The sequence below is a fragment of the Apodemus sylvaticus genome, chromosome 9 (genome assembly GCF_947179515.1).
Source record: "Apodemus sylvaticus chromosome 9, mApoSyl1.1, whole genome shotgun sequence".
In the NCBI taxonomy this organism is placed as follows: Eukaryota; Metazoa; Chordata; class Mammalia; order Rodentia; family Muridae; genus Apodemus; species Apodemus sylvaticus.
Genome location: NC_067480.1, coordinates 50,739,207 through 50,760,122, shown reverse-complemented (window position 1 = coordinate 50,760,122; position 20,916 = coordinate 50,739,207). Strand labels below are relative to the sequence as shown.

The window sequence follows — 20,916 nt, the reverse complement described above, 5'->3', positions numbered from 1 at the left end:
AAGTCAGGACAGGAACTAAAACAGGACAGGATCCTGGAAGCAGGAACTGAAGCCATGGAATCTCAAAGACATGCATTCCAATGCCAGCAAAGGAATGGATGTGCTGGCAAAGTGAGGGCAAGCAGATAACAAACAACCAACCCGTCCTTCTTCCATTGTCCTTATGTAAGCCTCCAGCAGAAAGTATGGCCCAAATTAAAGGTGTGCCTCAAGATCCAGATGAAAAGTGTCACTGCATCTCAAAATTCAAATCAAAGATATGTTGTCTTCCAGCCTCAAGATCCAAATCAAAGGTGTGTTTTCTTCTTGTCTCAAGATCCAAATCACCCGTGTGTCCTACATTTCTTAGTTGTAGTTCATTCCACATATATATTCAAGTTGACAATGAAGACTAGCCATCAAAGAAGAATGTCTTTCTTTTTTCTTTCTTTTTTTTTGGGGGGGGGTGGTCAGAAATTTTGTATTGGATATTTTCTTTATTTATATTTCAAATGTTATCCCCTTTCCCAGTAAACCCCTTATCCTATCCCCCTCCCCCCTGCTTCTCTGAGGGTATTCCCTCACCCACCCAATCCCAGCTTCTTGCCCTAGCATTCCCCTACACTGGGGCATCAGGCCTTCGCAGGACCAAGGGCCTCTCCTTCCACTGATGCCGGACAAGACCATCCTCTGCTACATATGTGGCTGGAGCCATGGGTCCCTCCATGTGTACTTCTTGGTTGGTGGTTTAATCCCTGGGAGCTCTGGGGGTGGGGGGTTCTGGTTGGTTGATATGTTCTTCCTATGGGGTTGCAATCCCCTTCAGTTCCTTCAGTCCTTTCTGTAATTACTCCATTGGGGTCCCCATGCTCATTCCAATGGTTGGCTTTCAGCATTCTCCTCTGTAGCTGTCAGGCTCTGACAGAGGCAGCTATATCAGGTGCCTGTCAGCAAGCACTTCTTGGCATCCACAATAGTGTCTGGGTTTGGTGACATGAATATATAGGGGATGGATCCCCAGGTTGGGCAGTCTCTGGATGGCCTTTCCTTCAGTGTCTGCTCCACATTCAAAGAAGCATTTCTAAGTTCACCATAATGTCCTCTAAGGCTATAACTCAATGGTAAAATACTTACCTTTTATGTGTGAGGTCCTAGGTCTAATCCTCAGTTCTTCCCTCAGACTCCCCAAAAAAAGAAAGAAGGAAAGATACAGAGATTATTTAATTCTACCAAATATACACATACAATCTGGAGGTATCTCAACTGTGCCCTATTAAGTTAAGCAAAGACTCACAGTCCTGGGTGTATCAAACTGGTTCTGATACAAATAATATATTATATTCTAAATATGACCCACATCAGAACTCATGTTATAAAGTCTTCTATGTATTGTGTTGACTAAATGTGAGAAGTCTGTGTCTAGATTTTGCTTTGGACTTTGGCCCCAAGTAACACCTGAAAGAGTATATAAGTAACTTCCCAGTAGGCTTTGATAAGCAGAGTTCTTCTTAGAGAAAACATAATCTCAGTATCAGTTGATGATGTTTTTGGTGGGTGGACTCAGAATATTCTACTTTGCCACCATCCCCTTGATTTGATTTGAAATTACCTAATAAAGATAATCCACTAAAAATGATTTTTTTCATGTGGCCTAAATATGTAGAGCATTTGTCTACATACACAAGACCCTGGGTTTACCCAGAACACTCATCTAACCAAACAAAACAAGGGATACCTCTTGCTTTAAAATATAAAAACAAGAACATTTGAGCAATGTGTCCAAACAGAATTGCACTATGGATCTACCAATGGAGCTGGCCATCCTAAGATCATTTATTCTTTACATTTGACTAGTTTGGCTTTATTTTAATGGTTTCTATCTGCTACAAAAGAAGCTTCTTCAATGAAAGGTGAGAGCTGCACTTATCTGTAGGGATAAATATTTAGAATGTAATTAGAAATTACTTTGGTTTTGCAAAATGGTAGTAGTTTGTTCTCCTCTAAGGTCTATGACCTTATATGATTTTATGTGCTCTGCATAGTTTGCTAGGCTTAAAGAGTGTGGTGTCATCAGAAAGAAGGTCTTATGTTCAAGTTCTGAAAGAAAACCAAATGCAATGACTATTTGGTTCAGGTCTATTGGACCCCCTGGCCAACACTAAAAGGGAGATTTTCCATGCCTGGCTTGGGCTTTTGTTAGATACTCTATGGCTGTTAGGAGGAACATTATTACCATGTATGCTATAACTCATCAAAAAAAAAATCACACATACAATTGTACTTTTAAGTAAATTGTAAAATAATACATCAATCTATGACATTTTCAAATATCCTTGGTGTTGTATCTCTTATTTTCTCTGCTAAATGTGTATATTTATTTATACATTATATTTAAAATGTATTTTACAGTAAACATAAAATACATGATACCCTGTGACTCTTTCAAGTATGTTTACTGATCCTTCCTTCACACCCTCTGGGCCACCTTCCCCTCTCTCTCCCCATTAGAAGCCTTCCCTCTTTGTTTTGTCTCCCTTCATAGCACTGTGTCCCTCTATCTATCTCTAGAATACCACCCCTCCTGGTCCTTCCCTGCCTTTCCTAGAGGCTGTGCTTCCTTTAAGTTATCTCATCTGCTCTAAGGATTCTGATCGAGGATCTACATAAGAAAGAACATGTAGAGTTTGTCTCTCTGGGTCTGGTTACATCACTTAGTATATTTCTTACTTTTATTCATTTTCCTGCAAATTTCATAATTTTGTTTTCTTTACCACTAAGGAGAGTTTTGTTGTGTATATATATTGCATTCCTTGGTTATCTATTCATTAGTTGTAGGATATTTAGGTTGTGAGGAGAGTGGCAGTCGCCATGACTGAGCAGGTATCTATGGAGTAGGATGTCAAGTCCTTTGGGGACATGCTATGAGTGGTAGCATTGGGTCGTATGGTGGACCTCCCTTTAGCCTTGTATAGATTCTCTACAATTATCTCCATCAACAGAAAATGAGGAGTCTACTCCCCACATCCTTGATCTTAGACATTCCCAAAGTATTTTAATTTGCATTTCCTTAATAGCCAAGGAGAATGAACACTTTTTAAAGATATTTCATAGCTATTTTTATTTATTTTGAGAACTTTATTAAGATTTTTTTAAATGAGACTTTTATTTTCCTGATACTTTGCAATCTTCATATATATCATATATATTGTGGGTTTCTTTGACCAATTCCCTTTGATGTACAGAAATTTCCAGTTTTATGAGGTCCCTGGAGCTAGAAAGATAGCTCAATGATAGTGAATACTTATGGTTCTTCCAGAAGAGCAGAATTCAGATCCCAGCACCCATGTCAGGAGGCTCACCACCACCCCCATCTTCAGTAGATTGTATATACTCTCCTGCTCCTCAATAGCCCCCCACCCTCCACCCCATCCCCAAATTCCCACACCTCACCTCCACCCTCACCTGGAAACATACACATACACATAAATAAAAAATAAAATAGAAGGAGTTCATTTGGGAATACTCAACTGAGGCAAGGGACAATTCCATTTGTGTCATCACTGGGCAGCCCGAATGGTCATGGCCCAGCCAGACACTGTTTGGAGACCTTTGAAAAGGGAAACTAATGTGAGTTAACATTTCGCTGCACATTAATTCTTAAAAAAAAAAAAAGCTGTAGTTTAATTTTAAATGCTAATATGCGTATGGTTAATTAAGAAGCCAAAATTGGCTATAAGCTTGGTGAGCGCTAGGAGCGGGGGAGCAAGATCATTACACTTCTGCTCATGGTTAGCTATTTGTGAACCAGCTGATAATGTGCAAAATTAAGATTTCGTAAGTGGCATTTTAAATGAATGGTTAATGGCTGAAGATTAATTAAACAGTCAGAGTTACTGAAGAAAAGCTGTTAAAAAATTATGTTTATAGGCCAGTCCCTTGCACACTGAAACAGAAATCCTGATATCCATGGCCTTTGTGTTTACCAAGAACATTTTAAAGAAGTGGACTTCATCAGGAGAGAGGCCCAGCCTGCTCCACACTCAGCAGAGGAGCTGGGTCAGTAGCCTCAGGAATATTCCTTTGGAGGAAAAGCTGCCATGTAGGGAAATAGACTAGAGAGTGTTTTTATTGAGGGACTCTTCACTGAAACCTTCAAGGCAGGTAACCAGGCATATTTTATTTTCTACCTGCGTGCTGTACAGTTGTGAGTTAGAGTAGGCAGAACCCATGGGGTTTATAAGCAGCCGCTGTAATGCTGGGAACAGACACAGAACTGCCCTGTGTTGTTTTCAGCCCAAGCTGGTCCTTCCTAAGTCTCCAATTCTTGGTGCTGGGAACAAGGGTTTTATGTGTCTGGCTCTATGCTAGGCTGATCCACTGGGGATCCGTTTCCCTTTGTATTCAGTGCTATGCTGTGCTCATAGAAGATGCTGTGAAAAAATATTTTTTAAAATTACTTGTCATAGCTTAACTCAATAAATATTGGACAAATGAATAATGAGTTACTTAGAGGTTGGTGATTAGGACATCAAAGGCTCCTTTAAATGCTCCTCCACCCATCCACCAAATGGCTATTCTGTACTGACGCATAATAATGCCTCCTGTGCAATGCCTCTCTGTCCCAGCCTCAGAGGCAACACAACCTAGTGGGGGAGAGGCAGACATACCAATGTGTAAGTCCCAGTGGTGGCAAATAGGACTGCAAGCAGCCAGAGAATGGAACGAGAAATCAATCTCAGGGTGGGAGAATCCAAAGTCTACTTACCTCGAAATTTCAAGGAAGTTGGTTCTGCGCAATGACAAAGCATTAGAATTAAGGTATACTTAACTTTTTGATTTTGTTCAGGCCAGTTCCCTATTTCTAAGCATAAGACTCAAATAACCCAGCCTAGGCAGCTAATTGTGTCCTGATCAAAAGTTCCCTAGAGATGGAAATCCTGGGTCTTCCCCCCCCCCCCAGAGCCTGTTTCAGAGTTTAGCACCCCCCTAGCTAAGCCGTTAATTCATTTCCATTTCTCCAAGCATTTTTGGGTTTATTCAACCGTTAAAATACCCATGAGGCGTGAAACCACTCAAAAGCCAGGAAACATGGACAAGGCCACACCCGTGTGCTCTGGGTTCAACATGCCTTACAGCGGTGAAGCTCTGAACCTGCGTGTCAGCAGTGGCAAGATTTTATTATGTCTCCTCCCAAATAAATGGAACATTTTCTTCATGACCTAAAAGGAAAAATGGTGATAGATTTTAGCCTGTTTTAGAAGTTGTCTTCTCACGTTTTTGCTCTGTGCATTTAGATAAATACAATTGTAGTTGTAACTCAGAAAGCAAAGTTGTGCTACAGAGGGCATGAAGAGAGGGCCCTCTTGCAGGAGTCAGTTCTTTCCTTCCACTCTATGGGTCCCAGAAATTGAACTCAGGTCCTCATGCTTGGTCACAAGCACTTTTACCAGCTAAACCTTTACCTAAAAATGCAAATGAGGAAGGTGGGATGCAGAGGGTGGGGCTGGCCCAGTGTCGTAGGCAGACCAGACTCTCTACCCAGTTATACTGACTTCAGAGCCTCAACACTTAACCACTGTACCATGTGGACTTTTTGAGCTCTTTTGAAAAATTATTTTTCTCCCTTTAAAATTCTGTCTTATTATCTGGAGTCTTTTCTTCCCTGTGTATAAAGAGCCCCTTCCCTGGGGGGGAAAAACACACAGACACACAAAAAACCCTTTCCTTGTGTAAAGTAATAGCACTCTGCTGCATAATATCCCCCAGGTCAGCTCTTGCTACAATTACGAGCAGCTGAGTGGCAAATACATCCTGCTTTCAGAGATGCAGTCGAGGTTCACTTTAGAAAAACTGATAATTCAAAGCTTTTCCATTCTCGTAAAAATAGAATGATGCAAAAGGAAAGAAAATAGGTACTTCTTAGAGAAAGGAAGCCTGCCCCTCGAAGGCTGGGAGCAAACCCTCCTGTCTGCCAATCCCAGAAGCAGCTGGGGAGCGGTGATGTCCAATAATTGCAGCTAAAAGCTGCATTAATTGACCAGTGACCGGTTGAAAGCTGCTTCCAGCCAGCATCCCTACACCCCATGCTCTTTACATAAGCCAAGAGGGAGGCAGAGGTGGTGGCTTCCGTGGGGTTTTCCACACAGGCCTTGAGCAGCTGGAACAAGGAAGTCCGATTCCTAGGAGGGTGCTTAGCTACCCAGTGAGCTGCTGTTTGCCACCTGCTGGATTCAGATCACCTGGGGATTGTTTTCAGGAGGCTGTGATTCCAGGCCTGCCCCAGGAGTTCTGCATGTCTAATAAACACCAGGTGACATTGCTGCCCGGGTTCCAACCACTGTAAGGCAAAGCATAGCTAATACTGATTTTCAAAACCAGTCAAAATAAATATGCAGCAAATTTAGTTCTAACCTTCCAAGTGTCAGCTGTCATTCCCTGTTGTGGAGGAGATGGAGAGCAACCTCATTTCAGTACAAACTCAGATGTTCCTGGGGCTGTCAGTTCTGCTTCCTGAAAGAACGGGTGAGCCTTCTCTTGCCTTCTTTGTATTTACTGCTGGCATCTATATCAGTGTCTACACTGACCCGAGGCTGCACCAGGAAGGCTCCCACACCTCAGCAACATGCTCTGTCTCCACAGTTGAATAGGTATAAATTTGAATTTCTTCCCCAAACCCCTAGAAGCCTGCCCAGGGAAGTTTTATCACTGAAATGCATCTCTTTTTCCACCACACCCCTTTCAAATGAAACTCTTACTGGCTCTGTTTATTGCATCCTTTGATTTAGCCTTACATTAGAATGATGTACTTTGCCCTAATTTTGTGACTTTGTATTATTTTAAGTAAATACTAACTCCACTTCTCCAATAAATAGAATCATTCTCTTATATTTTCGGTTGTGAGCCTAGCCTTTAATGGCTGAGCCATCTCTCCAGCCCAAATAGTATCATTCTCAATGACTTACATTTGAAATAATCACAGGGCCTCTGTCTAAACATTCATTTTCCATAAGTTTCATTAAATGCCAATGTTGTACATTGAAATATTCAGTTCCTTCTTAATCAGCAACAAAATAACACTACTAAAAACGTTGGTTACCTGGTGATAAGAGAGAACACAATGCTTTTTGGTGTTTTGTTTTTCTTTTGTGTGTCTGAGATTGCAGATCAGTGTATTGATTATCACCACTGAATTACAATTATTGAGACTTACTTCTGTGGATGAAACATTCAAACTCTTAGATCAGAGCCACTCCATGCAGAGTTGTGAAGTTGTCTACCTTCAGACCAGGCCTCACTTGAAATACAACATAAACCACATTTGTAATTTAACATTTTAATACTCTTTCTCTTTAAAAAAAAATTTCAGTGATTTTATAATATATTTTATCTAAACCAGCATACAGAAGTTATATTTTCAAGATATGTTCAAAACTGTCTCAAGTCTATATTACATTCATTTTTACATACCTATTTACATGTTGGGTTCATAAAACCTAGTATGTGTTTTAGACCTATATCACATCTAAGGACTCATTCTGATTCCAGGAGGGAACTGCCAGCCCTGCCATGTCCCTTTAGAGAGAAATGCCCCCACCACAAGTGCCAGCCACTGCACGGAGAGGCAACCTAAAATGGGGCTGGACTCTACCCCACCCGGGTCTGATTTTATCCCACTTAGATCTTTGCTTTGCTCAGAGGGAGGTTGATAGAACAAAGGATCTGGCTTTCCCTTACTTGGGACATAGGGAAAAGGATGGTCTTTCAGGATGAAGCACACACAAGTCTTTGTGTGTCTGAAGGCATAACAACTATGTGCATACACCACATGTGACTAATTAAAACAGTAGACTACAAACATGATTCTCATTTAGCTGGAGACCTCTCCCTCCTTAGCAGTAGATAATCCATCCTTCTGTAAAGAGGGAGGTGCCTTGTACAGACTTTTCTTTTTCTATAGATCCAGATCTAGTAAATTGATCACCTTCCCAAGATGTACAGAAGTTAAAGAATAAATAAACAGACACAGAATTCACTGTGGTAGGTTGGAGTTTATTTTCCACATTACTACTGTTGTTTTATGTAGGAAGCATCACCATATGAAACACCAGGGAGGCAAGGTGGACTTGTCTCCTGACTCCCTATCTACTTATAAGGACCGGGGTTGAATGTAGTTAATGCTCTGTGTGTGCACTCCAGCGAGCATGGGGTAGCTCTCACTGTTGGGTCTAACGTTCTCCTGAGGGTTTTTCTGGTCCACCGTGCTTTCCCTTGGCCAGGCTGAATGAATCTGGACTGGGTTCCTTCCATTTGATCACTACAATGACTGCACTAGGGAATATCACCCATTTCCTGCATGAAGTTCTTCATTAAAATGCTTCTCAAAGTATATTTCTCCTCATTCTCAAGCTTAAACTCCTGCTAGTCTCTCAATTTATTATGAGGTCACCTTTTGCAGTACAACACAAGACTGTTGCCCTTACACATACCACGGTGCCATGTTTTCCATGTGTGTGTTCTCTCTGGGTTGAGTCCCTATGTTACTCAGGGCCTGGTTCTGACCTACTATCCATCTGTGATGGTAATGGTGACTTCAAGCAAAGAAGGATCGTGATGATTAGAATCAACTGTTACTTGCTTCAGCTCAGATTTCCCAGCAAGCACTGTACCTAACTTCTGGTCCTAGTACAATTCTTAAATTAGATATTCAATAACTCAATATATTGGGTGGAAGAGATGCCAAACAACTCTACTCTCAGCTGCACTTACGTCAAGATGTTACCCCCTACTGCCTTTAAACTAGCCATTTCCTCCCAGCTAACCTCATTTCTTGCCAGTTGCCTGGGCTCTCATTTGCTTATTCCTTGTGTCAGTAATCCCAGGGGTTAATTATTCTCAGTATTGAGGCAACATATCCCATTCCTATTCTGCCAGAAAACACTTCCTATCCAAGTTCTTCTAGATGAAGGACTTCCCCAGGTCACAGCAGGTAACAGTTCCTCCATCAAAGCTATGCTTCAAAAGATTCCTAAGGAATAAAGGTAGTATTTACTGTTCAAAAGCTACACTCAGCCAGGTCTGATGATGCATCAAAGGAAAGTGCTTTTCTTAGCAACTACATCTTCTAAATCTTATTCCCACAGTCTGTATTTGTTACTAATTCCCCCTAACCATCTCAAAGCAACCACCTCCACGGCCACCTTCAAGAGAACTGCATTTGCCATAAGTATTAGCATAGTGTTCTTTAGATTTTTCTATAGTTCACTTTCTTCATTTTAAAGTTTTGACCATCACTGTTCTCAAGCATCTGGGCACATATCCCATTATGTATAATTTCTCAGTATCGCTGTCTGAGCTTTGAAGGCCGAGCCTTTCTGCTCTCAGCAGCCTGGATGTGATGTGGAAGCCTCAGTGACACAGATGGCTTTAAAGTGCGTTGGGCTGTGTGTTTTTCCTTCTCCCACTACTCTTTTCTGCCTCTCTTCTGTCTTCCTTTGACAGAGATGTCAGATGAGTCACTTAATGTATCTCTGCATCTTCCCTTGTCGACAAAGACAGAGGGGTGTGACTAAGTGATTCCAGAATTTCTTCTAGCTCCAAAATTATATGGTTCTGCAATTCTTTAATGGAAGCAAAATACAAGTTCGGGTTGCTCTGCCTTTGCTCTGGTTCTCTATGGTGTCAAAGCATCCCCGCCCAGCAGTGGCCTATCCTCCCTTCCTCCTCTTCAAAGTACCCTGGACATTTTTTTTCAGTAAATGTGTAATGTCATTGCCATCTCCAACCCCTCTATGCACAGTGAGCTTCACTCTTACGACTCTCTGCACAGCTCTGCGCTGACTTCTTTGTTAGCTCTAGTGTTTACTCCTGTGCTCACCCCAGAAGGTGACTTTATCCCCCACCTTAGCTGCCCAAAACTAGGACATTTGCAGGAAAATCTCCACAAACTCATATATAAAAATATCTTTTATTTACTTCTGTAGTCTTCTCTGTGTGGCATGAAACCTGGATGATAAGATTGCCCAGAAACTTCAGGAGATGTGTATGTACATATATGTGTACAGATATATATATGGTTTGGGCTGCAATTTTGTGTCTTATTCTAATTAATATCAAAAATTATAGTTATACTACTATGGATTTCATTTGCTTTTAAAGAAACATTTTTTTAAAGATTAAAGGGCAATTCTATCATGTGATAATAATGTCTAAACCTATCAAGTATGGACAAGAATTGTGAAATAAAGAAATATAGACAATCTTTGTGGATATTTTCAGGGAAGCTCTAGCCCCCTTTCAGACCCTAGAACCTGAGCATCTATTAAAATATAATAAAGTTTCAAACAAACATGTCCCCCGCCCTCATTCCCTGCCCTCTAGGAGTTTATTTATAGGAGCCTTTGCATGGTGTGGGGTATGGAAAAAAATATAGTCTGGGTTTACAACTGACAGTAGGAAAACTTGTATATAGTTTATAGTAGAGCAAAAGAAAACTCTGAAATTGCACCATGGTCTATGATAGACAGGTAGCCATGAAAGAATTCTTTCAGTCTGTTGTGATGTTTCAATCCGAGGACCGATGCGTATCCAGCCATCAAGAGGAAGAACTCATCCTGTCTGACAATTTGACAAGACAAGGATTGTGTCCTTTTTCACCTCCTTTAATTCAAACACCATAAATGGTACTCAGCTTTGTCTTTATAGGTCAATCTATGTCAGGGTTTGTTGTAAAAGTGAGTTCCGAATACTAGGACCCACTAGAAAATCTCAGGTTTCTTCATGACTCCATGGTCAGATGACTGGGCTGCTTGCGTCCTGTCAGTTTTCTGTGAGCAGAGCTGCCTTTTTATATTGATATTTCCGTCTCTTTTTAAGCTACTGTATGCATGTTTTTAAGTTAAAGCTATTGGTTTGTCTGAGCGTGGTAGCTCATACCTGTAATCTAAGAATTTGGGAAGCTGAGGGAAAAGAATTACAAGAGCTTCAACCCAGTGTACTTGATCTAGGGAGAAAAAAAAAGGACATTACCAATGAAAACCCGCCTTTATTTTCTATATTTAAAAAATTAATAGCATGAGAAACTCACCAAAACATACCTATTAACTGGACAAAACCACATTCAAAGCAGTGTTTTGTATTGCCCATTCATGTGCCATGTGACATGAAACTATTTTGATTGGGACTGTCACGGATAATTTTTACACATAAAATGCACCTAGGGACAGCTTTCAAATGGAGTTGTCACTTTCTGTTTAGCAGGCAGGAGATACTCTATTGTTGTCAACCCCTCTCTACAAAAGCATCACTAATACAATGATGCACTGTCCTGGAGAAGGGGCTCGTCACTCTGCCACTCTGCCTGATGGGTATAGAAGGAGCAAGGCTGCTTGGTGGTGGGGCTCCCCGGGGTGTCAGGGCTCCCCGGGGAGTCAGAGCTCCCTGGGCCTCAGGGCTCCCCAGGCTTCAGGGCTCCCTCATCTAACTCAGACACCTCCATAGCCAGCAGCGCTTCCACAGTCTTAGAATTGGATTTCTTTTCTTCGTGTTGGTTTTAGGAAACTGTAAAAAGATTAATGTAGATTGTTATTCTCTGACACACAGGTTAGAAAAGCCACATGAATCTGTGTTATCTACTCAACACATGAAGTCATGGAAAATTAAGAAAGCAACCCTGAACTGTCTTTAGATTTACACCCACCCCCACATACACACGCGCACACACACATGTACACACATGTTCACTCATATACATGTATGCTTGGGTGCACACACACACAGAAATGCACATGCATATCTATATACACATGCACATATACATGCACACTTTACTGACTTTCAAAGATGTTCTAGTTTTCTTCAGGTTGGAATTAATAAAATAATTTAGTTCATTTTTCCCCCATGGTAAAAACAGGCAGTGTTTCTCTTTAGAGTTCATAGAAGTCATCACACTGAGGTAATAAGAAACATTTTAAATTGCATGTGACAGGTGATTCTATATAATAGACTGCCAGGTAATGCATATTTTAAGATAGAAGCTAAGGAATCCTGTTGGCTTTTGTATATTTTCTTTCTTAAGATACCTCATTCCCAAGAAAGAATATTTTCTTCTTAAATTTTATTTGGTATTTAACTCCCAGAAGCAGAAGCCAATTAGGACAAAGAAGTATGCCCAGAGGACCAGAATGGTCCTCATGGCTATCAGCCCTGGGTGTGGATAACAGCCTAAGAATGCAAAAGTGGTATCCATGGAACAAAGGGGACAGAAATGACTAGAAAAACCAATAGTTACTTGGATGGCAGAGGTGTTGATAACTGATAACCTGGGTCGGGGGATGGGGGGAAGATAAGAAAGAAAATAAAATAAAAATAATGACCCAAACCAAAAGCAGACATGGTCTGTTGCTAGTATAATCTTGGAATGATTAGCTTTATTATTATATTATAATCATATATTATATTATAATTACATATCAGAACCTCCTTTGAAGCTCAGAGGCTTGAGCTCTGGGATCAGAATTCTCTCCTGTAGTCCATGCACTTTCCCTACCATATTTTTTCTGTGCTATTCCCCCCTGTAGCCATCAACCATGATCATTTTCAACCATTAAGCTTCCTCTCCAGTTGATGAAGATGGGTCACTTCCACAAATTTAGCACATTACCCCATGCAGTCTTCAGCTTTTCAAACCACAACTTAATTCTTAGTATATCAGTTATGAGAAACACAAGCAAAACTTAAAATTCTATTTATGACTCAGAAAATGAACAAAGTAATGAGATTCTGTGTTATGGAAGCTGTCACATCTTGTCTCAGCCCTGTTGTGTCTAAATGTTCACTCCCTTATTAAGCTCCATTAGGGAATTTTACAATAGCAAATTGTTTATCTGCTCCTGGTTTTCTCTGCCTGACAGTTGGGCACGTTTCACTCATTAATGTGGGTGATATCGTACACAGTTGGGAATAAAAATCAGCAGGAACGTAGTGGGCACTGGCTCCTTTCCTATGGGTGTTATAATATTAACTTCTGTGTTGATCTTGTTTAAAAATTATGGTCCAGCCTCATATGCTTTTCTTTATTAAACTTTAAGTGATTTCCACCCCACACTACCAAATGTTACATTTGTAAACTTAACCTTCCACCTCCTTTCAATTCTCCATGATGTAATTTCTTCGAGGTGTTAGATTTAAAGTAATTTACATGTACAGCTTTGTTTACGAGTTACAAAATGTTCTCATCTGAGTGTTCCATTTCATTTATACTGCAGTCTGGTAATAGGACAAAACAAGGGACTGAATCTAGTAGAAGAAAAACCTTTCAGAGGACCACTTAACAAATGCCACATTTCCCCCCTTAGCCTGGCCAGCTCTAATGATACACACATGGATATGTGTGGTTATTAAAGATAGATTGAAGGAGGCTTGCTATGTAGCCCACTCTGAACTTGAACTCCTACCTCAACACCCTGGGTGCTGAGACCCTAGGCCTCTTAGACAACCACATCCCCTTATTGTGCTTTTTTCTCACTTTTTTCCTGAGTAGCTGAAAGTGAATTTAATAAACAAACAAATTAAAGCAGAAAGAGAATCAAAATCAAGAATTACTTCCTGAGTTATCAAATACTTACATTTTAGAATATTTTCACCCAGTGTGTATTATGTTTTGTATGTATATCACTATATATACAAATATATCACTTGTATGTATGTATGCATGTGTCTGAGATAGGAAGACTCACTATAGTTAGGTAAACTAACCCATGAAATAATTATATCTATTTAATTTTACCCTCTTGCCTTTATTGCCATGCTATGTGCTAGTTATTTGAAACTCTCACAGCATTGTATAAAACATTTCTATAACTGTACTATAACCTTTGTAAATTCTCTGATAAGCATGTATTTAAAACACATGGCCACACAGCTTGAAACATATTGCTAACAATTTTTAGAAAACAACAAAAGAAGAAATGTTTCAACTAGCAATGCAGAGGAATACTTCCATAGCCCCATTTATAATAACTTGAGTATTGTCACTTTCTAACCTGTAAAACTTCCTTAATTAAATTAGTCAAAAGTAGTACTATGTTGTTTTACTTTGAACTTATGAATTTACCAGTAGGGTTAAGAATTACTATAGAAACTAATGCCTTTCATAGTTACCACTGGAAGTATTATTCTGCCTCAGTGGTCCATTATCAGGGAAAATGGATTCTGGAGTAAATTTCTCTTTTCCACCCTTCAGCAGATCTACGTGAATTTATCAAGATGTATTAGAATGCGGGTTTTCATAACCTTCTTGACAATAAGAGTGAGCGATGGCACACCTGGGCCTTTTGTGTGCTGAATCAAGCCAGATCTGCTTAGATCTTGGTTAACTGATTCACCCTTCCTTCCAATAGAACAGCGTTCTCCTGAGCAGAGAATTAAAAAAAAAAAAAAAAAAAAAGTAGATACTGAGAGAAATGTCACTTCAGGGTCTGGACATTGCTATGACAACCCACCCTCCATCTATCACCCTTCTCATCAGTGTGCGCTGCACAGGAGACCCCTTTGCAATGTTTAATCTGAGAATTTTAATATTAAATATCTATTTGACATTGAAAGCTCACACCTTATTTGCTATTGTCAGGCTTAGTTGATAGACAGCTAAGTCAGTCTCTTTTTATAGTCCATTTCTAAAATGAAACCATAAATTTTGAAGCCGGCTTCATCATTGCAGAGAAAAGCTTTTCTAGCCTATTGTTGAAATATAACATTTTATAGGATTTATGAGGTCCAGATTCAGGAAGATCATTTGCCAAGCACTTAAGGCTGCTTTCGCTGCCCTTTGCTTTCCTTCCCCCCTAAAAATACATAGAGGGAGGGGGGAAGCCATTAGAAAAGAAAAATCATCAAGAACAACATAGCATATTGGGTACAAATGTCCTCTGTTTAAGGGGAAAGTCCCAAGCTTTGAGCGTGAAGACTGTTGACTGCACAAGACTGCTCTTTGGTGGTAGGCAATTCTATTGACATCTGTAAATGAGTGTCCATGACATCTGTCTCGGTAGTAAGGGAAAAACCTCTGGTGCAGAGCGGTGTTTGCACTCATGATTAGAACACAAGTCTGCATCACTGTACATCTAGGAGTCTTTGAAGTCCCCCCGATACGAGAGCTCTCTGATTTGGTCATATTCCATTTAGCTTGTTTTATTGCTGTTAATTTTACACAGGGAAATAGATTCTCTGAAACTTGTGATCACAGTAGCTGTCAAGTGGTTGAAAATGAAGAAAACCACCAGACAGTGGCAGATGTATTAAACACTCTGGAATTACTAAATTAATGTAGCTCTTTGTCTTTGAAAGGTTTCATGTCCAAGGACTGGATTTAAACTAAAAGACGGAAGGAACACTCCTCAATTAGCTATTGCTTCAGCCAGACCCTGCACCATTGCAGCAAGCAGAGGGTGAGCCACCAGCACACCTAGGGAGATCTCATATTGGTTCATTTTGACTGCAAATTACTTAATTTAACATTTTTTTCCCAACAAATGCATTAGCCAGAAGGGCGAAGTTCTCTTTTTAATTTTTTTCTCTAAAAGAACCACAGTATAAAGCCATATTAAGTAGGCTTCTCACTCCATTTGTTTTCCATTGCTATACTTAATGCATGAGCCTCTGCTACCCTTTGAAACTATAAACAACACCAGGGAGAGGGACGGGAAGTTGTGATGCTCTGTCTGTCAGATCCAGCTTCAGCATCGCCTCTCTCTAGGGCACCTCCCTGTGCCTGATAATCTTCCTATGGTTCTTTTCTTCATTTCTCTTTTCTTAAGCATGGATGAATTTCAGATTATCTTTTATATGCAAAATACAATGTGCAAAGGACTTTAAAAACATAGTGTTGGTTCCCGCCTGAACCATCTGGTTTTCCCATGAGACATGGGAATAATTTATCGAATGCGTTAACAGCAATTTCACCTGTTGGAAGGCTTAGCTCCTAACTGTGTTGTTTGTCCTTCTTGGATTTCAGTTTGTTTGTTTATTTGTTTGTTTGTTGGAGCAAAAAATAGCCTTTACCTTGGGTCTGCTGGCAGTGTAAGGAAAACATCTGTTATTTGCTGTTTTTGCATTTCTTTATATTTATGGGTAGATTCCAACTTGGGCCTATCTGAAGACTCACTTCAAAGAAAATTCAGTAACTATACCTCTGGCTTTGTGATGTTCAAATTGCAGGGTTTCGAGCTTTAGCATGAAGCCTGATGTAGGTCTTAGTCGTGAACTCAGCAAATGTTTGCTTTTGTTCTTTAACTGTGTTTCCCTCTATGTACAAGGAGGAATGTGCTCCAGGTTATTGCGTAATTAGTTATCTCAGATTCTTAGGAGTGGATAAGCGTGCCAACTTGAAATCTGACTTGTATATTTTATAGTAACTCTGAATATTCTCTTTGGTATAGAGCAGAGGATGTGTGTGTAGAATCGTGGCTGCTGAATTTTTTATAGCTTCTCTTCCTTTGCCATTCAAGTGGCTGTCTCCTATAAAATTTGAGCAATACCTCAACTGTACAAATCCTCTTTTCTTGTTCAGTTACCCTGAAGTATACAGTTGTGGGATATGTCTAAGTGTCTCCTGTGAAGATCTGGAGGCCCTGGTCTAACAAAGCAGTAAAATGGCTACTGCACGAAAGCTGGTGTAGAGGTAAACAAATGCCTTTTCTTGTCTGGGGACTCCTTTCCCATGAAAACAGAACCAACAGAAATGAAATCACATGATTTTTGGCTTCCTTCTTATTCTTGTGTCTAGGGAAGCAAAGGGGACAGAATTCAATTTTATGGTCCCTGTGATTTCAGTATGGAGCACTGCAATACAGGAAGCAGCATCTAGCTTAGCCCCTGAATTACCATGACTGAGACTGAGTGTGTTTGCAGGGCTGGAGAATTCAGGAACAAGAGAGCATGAGGAAGAGATTGTACCAGGAAGCCCACCACCCCCAAGCCCTTCACAGGACATCAGGATCTTCACGCTCTGCAGCACTCTGCTGCTTTCATAACTAGCCTACGGAGAGCTAGCTCACAAGCCGTTGGATGTCTTGTTGAGGCTTCCCAGTTGCTCTGAAAACCTATCTTTGAGACTTTCCTCCATGACCCCTTAGTCTGTTTGTCTAACCAATTCTCCTTAAAATAGTAATCAAATTACTATTCAAAGTATGGATTTCTGGATTGTAAACTAACTCAGTGCATCCATGGGGTGGGCACATTTCATGGCTTTCCAATACTTCTTGTGGACTGACTTCAAGGCAATGGACATAGCCGCTTCTTAACATCGCAACCCATTCTTTTGCCCAGAGCTGAGCTTGACCAAACAACAGAGACTGCTTCTGCTCTTCCAGGATATGGAGTGTAACATTTCCATTCAGTAGTTCTCCCCAACTTTGCCTGAGGCTTCAACTACCTCTGCAGAGTGCTAGAGAGTGATATGCTTATTAGACAACTTTATTAATCAGAGTAGAGTGCTGTTTGGCAGTGAGATCTTAATGAGGATGAGGAACTAAATTTAACTCCGAGATAAAGGTCGGCCAGTGTTGCTAGCTAGCTTGCTTTTTCTATAGCTGTAAGCTTGGACAATCTCACAGTTTCCAGACAGTTTCATCAAGGCCTGCGCATGCTATATTTAGTATGACATAGCACAGAAAAGGTTTCCAATAACATCATTTCAGCACACAAAATACATTCCACAAGTATTAATAAGCAAAGCACATCACTGCTTGGCTAGACAATTCTTATGGGAGCTGATGGCACCAAAGCTGTTATAGCAATTGCTACCTAAAGATAGGAGGCCATGAGAACATGCCACAGCAGAGATAACTTCAAAAACTGTAGAGAAATTTCTTTAAACAGTGAGGTATCTGTGCAGTCTGTGGAGATGGCAGGTTGGCTTGCAGTAAGCCATTGAGGCAGAACAGCAGTGTTCTGCTTATGTACCTAGGGACAAAAAATAGTAACAAAAGGACAATATTCCCAGGCTCAATGTGCTGTTGAGTAGTTGTGGCCCTCTATGTCTCTCACACATAACCCCCAACCACAGTACCTAGCCTCCCTCATCCTTAAAACCAAAGTCAATCCCACCTGCTTCAAAGTCCCTGCACTGTCTTAGATGGCTCGCTTGTTTTCCATTCCCACAAACACGAGTTAAAGGTTTTTCAGGCAGGGACTCTATGCCAAGTTTTATAGAAGATATCTGAATGATCCAATGCCTTGTAGCCCTTAGCCACTCCTGAGGGGTAGACAAAGATTAAAAATATATAAAACATGTGAATGATTATAATACCACGGAAAGGAGGGAAAGGGTCATAAGATCAGTGCCAAGTACTGTGAGAATTCCAGAGTAGAATGAGAAGGGATTGCTCCCAGGCATGGGCTAGAGACAGACCTTGTGTTTGGAACCAAATGCACATGAGTCTTCTTCTTTCCATCCTTACAGGTACCTTGGCCCATCCTCCTTCTTCTCCATCGTGTGTATACGATGATACAAATAATTCTATTCTGTATCTCAGACTTTGAAAAATGGTTTTCTCAATGAATACAACACCCTCCGTTCTGTATTCCAAAGAAAATCCAGAACTGTGTCCTAAAAGTTTTAATTTTATCCGTGTTGCTTCCTGACTTAAAACCTGTTGTCAGCATATCCGCCTTGAAGTAAGATTGAGGAACCAGATACATGGGACCAACTGACTCCAGCCCTGTCCTACAGAAGGCCTGAGTTCCGAGACTGGAGAAATAGGGGTGCAAGATGGGTTTGTTTTTTTAAAATCCAGCCTGCAGAGGTCAGCAAGGGGCTGGAGGGCATTTTAACAGTTGTAAAGATACAACCAACCTGCTGCCAGCAGAGATGGTGAGGATGAGATGACAGATGACTAAAGGTCACAGGCAGAAGTTTGCTTTTGAAAAGTCTGGTCAAGGGAGAAAGGAGGGGGGCGAGAGAGGGGGGAGGGAGAGAGAATTGGGTCTCCCCAAACACAATCCTTTCACAAAGAGCTTTTTATTGCTCCTAAGAGAAGATAGCATAGTATCTCTGTCCTTTCCAGGACAGCTTGGGTCAGTACCAGACCAGGGTAGAGATGCTTCATTACCATAACAACAGAACATAGGACTGACCTTTGCAGGCAGTTCCACCTTCCCAAGCCTGTGGGCAGAAAGAGGAGATAACAGCTAGTTGGATGGCACCCTCATTTGGATGAGGGTGGAAAGCACTGACGTCATCAAGCTGTTGCTCTTATAGAGAAAAAAGACTTATTTCTCCACTGACAAGGATTTGTGGCACTCAGCAGCTGTTTGGGGTTTTATTTTACTTTTTTTTTAAGGCTGCTCCACCCCCTCCTTCAGTTTTCTCTGGGTTTACATCTGTCCTCCCAGCTGTGAGCCCACTGAATCCCAGGGTGCAAAACCCAGGGAGACAAGTGGGGAGAGTGTACAAATAATAATTATGTGCTGCTTAAGTCTAAATCTCAGGCCATTGTGTGTCCACGGGCAAGGGCCTTCAATTCAAGTGTGTGCTTCTGTCTCGCTTTCAGTGTCTGTCTGTAAACCTTGATGGTATTAAGCACGTGTTTTAATAAATATTTTGTTTGCTGTATTCCCATTAATATTCATAGGGAATGGAGCACTTTGGGCTTTGTGATTTTCTAATAAACATTGATGGTGTTACTAGTTTGTACTGAGTATTCAGTATGCTCCATCAAAATGGCAGCTCTAATTAGGTTCCTTGAATTAGCTAATGGATTTTGAGAAAGATAGCTTAGAAAGCTCTTACAGCTGTCCAAGATATCCCTGCCATGGCAGAAAGACAAAAGGCCCCTGGAAGCTACAGACTTCAGAGCTTTAGAAATGCAGCTGACAGTTAAAAAGATAAATTGCATTCATATTTTTCCAGTGAAAGTCCTAATACTGAATTAATGTTATTCCTGTAGCGAGCATCCATTAGGAAACTCATTTTATTATAAGGATGCATTTTGACCATTAGCTCTCTTTCTTTAGCCCCTCTCCGACCCCTCCCTCTTCTCTCTCCAATTCCCTAGATATTTTGGATGTGGTATTTAAAAGCTGCTCTGAGGAAGAGGAAATGATTCTTTTTGGGGGCAGGTTATAAATTTAAGAACTCTCTTAGATATACAATAAGGATTCAACTTTTAAAGTAAGTCAAGCAATATGAAAAGAAATAACACAGTGATTCAATTTAAGCCTGGTGGCTTAGATTTTATGTGGAATTCGAAGAGAATCTGAGCTGGGAAGCAATGGGCTTATTTATACTTGGATAAGAGATGATTTCATTGTAGACTAGGAAGCCTCTAATAAAGTGTGCTACTTCCTTCTTCCATGCTAATATTCAGTACACCAAATGATGCAGAGCCATCCAATCCGGCCTTCCTGTTTGCGTCCTCAGCATGGTTGTTTCCCAACAAATAATGGATTAATGGCATTTGAATGGCTATATTGTATCTTTACCTACAGAGGGAAAAGGGTTGGGTTTTTTGTTGTTTTTGTTTTGTTTTCGGATTAGTTAACAATAAAGTACACAGCAAAATGTGCAGCAGACGTGGTCTCCTGGAAGTCCCTTTTGGATGTGTGTGTTCTTGTTAGCTCTTTAATGTGTATCCACTCAGAAAATTAACACCTGGTCCTTTATCCTCTAAAAAGTTTCATTTCTCTGGTAGCTTGGTACATCCTTTGGGGAAATGTTTCCTTAGTCATTAACTCCCAACTGTCCATTCTGTCTTCATCATTTGCATCTTTGTGCTTCTTCTGTTTCCTCTGGCTTGCCTGCCTTTTGGCCTTTTCCCCACCTCATTAGTAACTTTACCAAACAAGGGGCCGGTCCACAGAAAGAATGTGAACTTTAAGTCAATTAATTGGGATATTATTTATGGCTCTGGGAAAAACTGCTTGTTGGGAAAGAAAATAACA

The 20,916-nt window shown here is 40.6% G+C and overlaps 1 protein-coding gene across 3 annotated transcripts in view; it reads left to right on the top strand.

Moving 5' to 3' along the window:
* Positions 1-20,916, top strand: part of Pard3b (par-3 family cell polarity regulator beta) — a 1,018,635-nt gene that overhangs the window by 881,564 nt on the left and 116,155 nt on the right. The window lies entirely within an intron of this gene.